The sequence below is a fragment of the Telmatherina bonti genome, assembly GCF_933228915.1.
Source record: "Telmatherina bonti genome assembly, chromosome: 15".
Lineage (NCBI taxonomy): Eukaryota > Metazoa > Chordata > Actinopteri > Atheriniformes > Telmatherinidae > Telmatherina > Telmatherina bonti.
In genome coordinates, this window is record NC_136613.1 from 12,495,867 (window position 1) to 12,504,525 (window position 8,659).

Genomic DNA, 8,659 nt, shown 5'->3' on the forward strand with positions numbered 1-8,659 from the left:
CTCTTTTACTTTTCCCCAGGTATGAATTATTGAAAGGCCCCGTGCTCCATATTCCCATTTGTGATGACAACATAACAAATACACAGAATTTTATTTGTGAAAATTGGTTAAAGTTACAACAAGCGGGCATTACTTTAGCTTTCACAGGGATTTTAATTTTGCTGCTGCTTTGTTTTACTGACTTCTTAAAGGAGTTATGATGTCTGTTAGGACATTTCAAGACCTTAAGATGTTTAATTCAATTCTTTGTTTTTATGGTCGCATTTTCCCCATTAGAACATATTTTCACAAAACGCATAAGCTGAAGATCAGTCTTGATGTTATACCTATTCACAATAGACTAATGTGTGTAAATGCATTGTAAAGGTCTAGATTTCTGACTTACTAACATAATTATAGTTTCCTTTTCACTTTCCTAAAAATGTTTAAAAAAAAAAAAAAAAAAAAAAAAAAAAAGGGTCCAGAGAATGAAAACTTGGCTCTCAACCAAAGACCTTCTCTGCAACATCAGTGGGCAAAAAATGGATTCATCCAAACTCCATACCAATACGCTGGTTATTACTGTTCACAAAAGGGCTGAACTGCACATTAGGGTCCCGCCATCTGCTCAGGTAGGGCTGAAGTCCATCCAAGTAGCTATGAGGCAAGGTGCAGGGTAAAATCCTGGACAGGCCACCAGTCCATCACAGTGCCATGTTTCAAGAAACACAACTCTACGTGAGCCTCTGCAGCTGCACTACAGCAGGTGGTCCAATAACAGGAAGGTTGGCGGTTCTTGTGGAAGACACTTGACCCTCCTTGCCTTCAGTGTCAGTATTGCTGATGTATAAATGTGTCTGAATGTTTGGTGATGGTCAGATAGTCCATTGGCATGGACTGGCTCCCACGTATCCGTCACTCTGCCCTCGAGCAGCTGTGTACTATCCCACCACCAATGTGGTGTGAATAAAGTATGCTTTCAACATACTAAGCTTTCAGTGCTTTGAAACACGCAACAGAAAACTAATACACTATAATAAATAAATAAACATTCAGACCAAATAAGAAAGTGAGAAAAAAAAAACACCATTACGGTTAAAAAGACTTGGACAAACATGAAGCCGGATGTGGTCTTACATTACACGTCCATCATTCGAGCTGCTGGTCATCAAACCGACGCATCATCATTGTGCAACCCGGTAACCGCAGAGCAGATTTCTGCCACAACCGAAGAAGCAGCTGACTGAGCATCGCCACCAGCTCTTTGGTCTTCCATAAAAAAATAAAAAAAATCGTCAGGTTTACTACAATTTAGATTGATCCTTTGTAATTCATTTAGCGTAAAACAGGAATTTCACTGGGCTCTGATGTTGCCATGCAACCATTTTAAACTTTAAAAATATGTAAGCTTGTGTTGACATCCACACGTTACGAAAGCCACTCCGTTGTTTGAACATATTGTTTATTATGGGAAACAACAGCTTATAATGGAGTCTGACTACTTAACCATCTACTTCTGTGACCACACTTCCCAGTTGTCTATGTTTACTTCTGCAGAGTAAAGTCTTCCCACTTACAGTCTGGTTAAACTGGTGTGAATGTAGGAATAAACGTTCTCTAAAATACAGCTTGATGAATAATAACGACCAAAAAGGAATAAAAAGAAAGACGAAATTCCTACATGACAGTATTGCTTTTCATTACAAACAGCAGTTGTGGAGACATCTATTGTAAAGAGGATGACCAGTCTTACACAGTTCATATTCCACTTTTATTTCACCAGCTGCCATGATCTCACACCACCATCTTCAGCATGACATCACCGGCCTGCGGACGCAGCTCCGACCAAACGGCGCATCATGAGTTACTCATCAAGCTTCCCTGTAAATTCCTGTTGACTCGCACAAGCTGCCAAACACACACTGCCAACTCAGCACAACTTCCAGGAGGGCTCAGAATCTAAACACATTTGATAAGTAAAGAAATAAGACCCAAGAATAAAACAAAAAGTTTTTGTACAAATGTAACTGAGGAGTCAAGTAATAACTATATGTAAATAATCATAGGCAGCAGTCAAGAAAAAATGTTTTAAATTTAAAAAATAAAGTAAATGAAAAACTAATCCTTCATCCTCATCATTTAGTAGATTTAGTACATTTTTAGCCCTTTTTGCATCTATGTTTTATACTTCAGACTTCTCAGAAGGGCCTCTGATCTAACTGATGGCAGATTTGCAGTTTTATTATCAGGATCCTAACCAACGTCAAGAGATCATCGCTTGGAATTGTATTAATGAAACAAAAAGACACTAATGGATCTTTTTTTTTTTTTTACCTCTAAATGTATTAAAAGTAAAATGCATGCAATTAAAGAAACAAACATTTCATGAGTCTGTGAGGAAACAAACCAGAAACGTCAAACGAATTGTGCTTTTTTATTATATGATGCGATTTGATAATCTCGCCTTTATTTGTCTGATTATTTAGAGTCTTTGCTTGTAGAATTGGATATCTGATAAAGGTAGCTGTACTTGGTGAAGTACACATGACCATTCTGTCAGATACAGAAATGATTTTTACACATCCGGATGGGGGGGAAAATCATTGTCACATACTGGGCATCTGCACATGCTCATAAAAACACTTGCAATAGATGTGTTTAACATTGTTTCATCACATTCTACGTCATCAAGTTTTACCTTGGTTGTATCATCATTTGTTTATCTACAATGCAGTCAGTGGACACACCTTCATACCGTGTCAAATCTGATCAAGAAGCAAAGCAACAGTGTGCTGCATCAAACAATCTACATAAGACTCCTTTAGAGGTCAATCATTTCAGCTGGGTTAAAGTAGTACAAAGTTTGGGTTAAGTGGTAACTCAGTGAGAGAAAAGCAGAACAACTTCCTCTAGTAGTACCATTTATGCTATATTGTAGCTTTGATCAGCTCTACCTAGGAGCCACTGCACAGAAAATATATGATCAAATGTACAGTACTTGTACAGTGTCCATTCTGCAAAACCTCCACTGATTTGATGGGTGAAAAAGCTTTATTTTATAAAAGATTTGAATAGATTATCAGTCTGAACAGCATGCTATTTTTTTATATAAATATACATTGATTTATTCTGTAAAAGAGAAATCCAAGGTTTTGGTAGCAGTCTGGTATTTCTGCAGCAATCCTGAAACTATCTATAGATTTTAGCAGCTTTTAGATTTAAACTGTATTCATAATTATTATCTGACAACAAAACAGTGTTTTTAATTAAATCAAAGTAAGGATTTGTTTACTTTCACAGTTTGGAGCAAATGTGAAATTCCAGTACAGAAAACATTCACACAATAAGAAGGGCATGCTTGAAAACTCTTGGGAATAACAATAAGTTTACTTTAGTTCTGAATGTTGACACATCAGAAAGGGAAGTCTGTCTCTTTCTGACATAGATGACACATATTCTTCATATAAAACACGATGATCATTTATATGATCTGTTCAATGTAGGAACTTGTGTGCAAGTTACTGAAATCCTGAAATCAATCTCCTCCCAGTCTTCTCAGGTGGAAAACGACTGCTCTTCCTGCTGATCTACAGCTGCCTGCATCCCAGTTTATAATCAATTATACCTATTTTAAGTTATTTAAATGTGTCTGTCTTGCTTTGTGTTACCTGAGCTGATGCACCTCTTTGATAATATTTGATGAATTATTACTCTGATTCTAAGAAAAAAAATCTGCACAGCTTTTTTCTGATATCTAAGTTAAAATAGAAAAGTTACATCTTCAACTAAAACTATGTGTTTACATAAAGTTGTTTAACAACTAAACAACAGAGGTATTTCCACACGGATCGACACTTTGCTAGAGGAGACTATCAGCCATAAGAGATGGCAAATAACTATCTTCACGCCTAAATGCAGCTGTTTGTGTTTTTTCTTCTGATCCTGCTCCATTAACACAAAGTCAGCATCTCTGCAGGAAACACTGACAAAGGTGAAGCCACGGTCAGCTTCCCGGATTACTGTTATTTATAACAATGTGCTCAAGCTCAGTGTGTTCTTTATCAAAATATATTAACATAATAACTGTAGGCAGAAAATGAAGTCTTTAATGTGCAATCTGTCCGTACAAGGCCCGTGTGTCTCCCCGGCTAATGTGATGAAAGATGGTGTTGCTCAGCTAATGGCTAACGTTAGCCGCTCTCCATCCTTGATCAATGTCATTTTAATAAAAGATCAAACTTTTCACCCACTCAAATTAGCCCCATCGCGTTTTAGTAGAGCTATACTGGTATTTTTGGGAGGTGAAAGGAATGTCACGTTTCAATTAAAAAACATAAATCAAAACTCACCTTACAATGTTTACCATTATGTCATTCCGGAGTCCGTTGGAGTAAAAGTGCTCGGTAAGTAAATGGGAAACGAAATAAAGGTTCCGTGCAATGTCCATTCATCCGTGTGAGTAATTTACTTATTGCTTCATTTATAATTCTGATGACGTGTACATATATATATATATATATATATATATATATATATATATATATATATATATATATATATATATATATATATATATATATATTTTTTTTTTTTTTTTTTTTTTTTTTTTTTTCCCCCTTAGAATCAGAGTAATAATTTTATAATCATCAAAGAGGTGCATCAGCTCAGATAACACAAAGCAAGACAGACACATTTAAATAACTTAAAATAGGTGTAACTGATTATAAACTGGGATGCAGGCAGCTGTAGCTCAGCAGGAAGAGCAGTCATCTTCCACCTGAGAAGACTGGGAGGAGATTGATTTCAGGTTCACCTGACTAGTTAAAGTGTCTTTGGGCAAGACACTAAACACCAAGTTGCCTCTTGATGTGCCCATCGGGTATGAGTGTGTATGTAAGTCGCCTTGTAATGTTAAAAGTGACTGCCAAATGACTGTAGTATAGAAGAGAATAGTAGGAACTTGCACACAAGTTCCTACATTGAACAGATCGTATAAATGATCATCGCGTTTGTGTGTGTGTTTGTGTATATATAATATTCCATTATTTGAATAAATAAAAACATTTACAGTATATGCTTTTTATTATGCATTGTAAAAAGGAATGAATTGAAATTCAACCAATGACAGGTGAAATATTTGTACAAAACAATTTATATTTGCATGTTGAATATCCTAATAGATACGTGGGTAAGTGTTTTTCATTTCTGCTTCTTATTTCACTAAAAAAAGAAGAAGGAAGAAAGGATCAAAGCTGTTTCACCAAACCTTATGAACCTTTAAGAGTTTTCAAGAACCATTGTGTCTCTCACTGTTGTGTCTTCTTTAAACCAATTCTGTTCCCCACAGCATAGTTCCATTATTTTTATTCACATGTAATGGGATAAAAAATGCCTAAAAGGTATGATCAATATCATTGCTGGTTGCAGGAGGCAGTGCATTTACTTAGTCTCACAAAGAAAGGTTGTGACACACGTCTGCACAGACAAATCTGACCAAGATGGGAAGAGGACTGCAGAAAGGAGGACAAAGCAGAGGTGGAGAATAGTTTGCTGCTAATGGGCTCCTTGAAGCTGACCCAGAATCCCAAGTGTCAGTCTAACACACAGAAACACACAATTCTCCTCCAAATAATGTTCCTAGCAGGGCCGAATCAAAACATGAAGCCAATAAATGACTTTTTATGGAGAACATTTGCATAATTATCCTTCCCAAAACACAGATATGTTCAGTATTTTCCTTAAAGTATAACTTTGGAAGGTTTTAGACTGCATTTCAAGAATAATACGCCATCTTTGCTTGTGGCAGAAATTCTAATTTTGTGCAGATGACACTGACATGAATAAATGGACTAATGAGGTATCACTGATAGCTATGCAGAAATGCTTAGCTCTGCAGCTTACAAGGGAAAATGTATTTATTTTGTGGTAACATGATTCAGTTTGTTGCAAGGCTTCATGCTTTAGCAAAGTGCATTCAACACTGGAATGCTTATTGAGCAAGTCCAACAAATGTAAATATCGACTTATGATTTGTTCAACCTGATGTTATTTAAATACGCGACAAACCATAAAACACATCAAACACGAGCTGTGAGTTACTGGGATTTCAGGTTTACATGCAGTTATTTGATGTCAGTGATTGTTGTTTTTTCTCATCAAGTTAATGTGATTCTCCAAGTACAACTAAAAGGCACATTTGTTGCTCCTGTGTGAAATTGAGGGATCTAGTTTTGTGAACATTACTTTAATGACAAGGTAAGAGCCATGATTGGTATTCACAGAACTGACTGGAGTCTGTTTATCTGAGCACCGTAGTGGGAAGAACTCATAACCTGTTGGTCCAAACGATCCAGCTAGCTTCCTGCACTAAAACTGGCATCTTCCTTCTGATCAGTGTTTCCATTCCTGAAGCCACCTCTAAATAAAGGTGAATTTGGTTGAACTGTGAGGCATTCATGACTTCTGAAGTTCAGAAAAATGCTTTAAATTTCTGTTTTCTTGGTAAATGAATAGTTAACTCCTCTAAATGGAGTCTGAATTCTTGTATTTTTACTTGCTCAAGCAACTTCTGTTTTGTCAATCTTATAGAAAAAAGTCATTATCAATCAATAAAATACCATTTGGAATGCTTCTTTTTTCAGGTTTGTTTCTGTGACAAGAATCACAAGAATTAAAAATAGAAATTAACTCCAGATTCTCATCATACCGTCATCATCATCATTGTGCTCTGGATTACTCTGCTCTTCTGAAGAAGAGCAGGGCCAGACTTGTTTCAGATGATCAACAACCAAATCAAGTTTACTCCATGGAACAAAACCCTGTTTGCAATCCACTGGATGAAAACAAACTTAAAAGGAAGCTATGCTGCAAGCAAACATTCAACAGCATTAATGCTTGTCTTGCTGAGCGTTTATGTTTCATCACTAAAGATAAACTCCTGCCTGTGTCACAGACATGACAGATCAGTTCAGAATAACATTGTCATTGTGAATTTATATTAAAATCCTGGTTATCAGTTGCAACATTTACAAAAATACCATTATGAGCTTTGAAAAGCCCATTTGGGAATACCTCAGTCAGACCTCCTCCTCCTCCTCCCCTCTTCTCTGAATGCTTTTTGTCTGAATTTGTTTAAAAAAGGAGGAAGAGGAGGTCCGGGTCACTCTAATGGGCTCCACTATGTTACTCTCGCTATAACAATGCTGCATGTTCGCTTTATTAGCTGGTAGGTTTGTGCAATATTCTGATTTTACCCGACAAAGATTTGTTGTAAATGAACAACAAATACAATTTTAATCCTGTTTTGGATTTGTACTATGAAGAAAAAACTCTCAGGTTTCAGTAAAAACAAAAACACTTCTTCATAGACATTTCCACCTCTTTGCTCACAATTTCAAGTAGTAATCTCATCTGTCATAATTTGGCATTGCGTCAATGGAAGTCCAGCCATTGCTGAAGCAATGTGACTGCACGTAAGCTCTCAAAATCCTTTTAGGGTAAGTGCCTGTGTCTAGGTATCGAGATTGATGCAACAAATAAGCAGTAGCTTTAGGAATAACACCATCTCTGTCCATGAGACTCTATCATTTCCCATCTACGAGCAATCTTACGTTTCCTTTCCCTTGACTTGTGCACTCAGGTCTCTCTCCATGCTGTCAGTCTTTCCTTTTTTCCTTCTTTATTTTGATAATACAATCTCTTGCTGATGACAAAATTATGATTAGATTTAAGGATGTGCAGGGCTTTCATCTGTCTAGTAGGTTGGTTAATAACTCCCCTTGAGCCGGCACCCTGACCCCCCAAATACACACAACACAATAGGCGTCTACCTCGACTGACTCACATGCAATTGAAGAGAAGAGTGGCTGCTTGGTCCCCATGGAAACGTGTATGTGTGCTGAACAAATGTTTTTCTCTTGTTTAGATTAGAGCATGCACAAAAATAATAGGCCAATATTTTACATGCAAAGTTTTTTTTTTTTTTATTCATAAACAGCTGCACGATCGTTTTTATACGGTTATTAGGCAGTTTCTGAAACATTAGTTACTTACAGACGTATTAATCTGGAAAAAAAAGAGTAGATTTTGGGAAAACATCATATTTAGAGAATGAATGCTCTAAATATGATGATGATAAAATGATAACAATGGTTTCTAATTTGAGGATCTGAACAAAATTGAGACTTTGCTTTTAAAAGCAATATGTGGTAGAGTGCTTTGGCAGTTTGATGAAGTTACAAAGTCAGACAGTAGGAGAGATCAGTGCTGGAATACACATTTCCAAAAGGAGAACCCAGAAAGAAAAAGGCAGCACCAGTTTGAAAAGTGCTGGACAATAAGAGAAGTATCAGCATCACAGTCAGAAATATGCATCTAGTATCTCAGACTATGGTATTTGAAAAGAAATCACTGCTCATCTGGATGCTCAGATAATATTTTTCAATCACTAAAATGTCATATACATAGGCCTAATTGCATAACTGCCTATAAGTCACATCTTCAGGTTTTATAGAAAATGATTCACAGTGAATCAGCAGCATTAGGAGAACAAAGTTGGAAAGAACTGACCAAAATAGGACTTAATTATACTAATTAGCAAAATATTTTTGAAATAATAACCAACAACTCAATCTCTGACTCACTAACAGATGCAGTTAATATAGATATGATATTATATCAT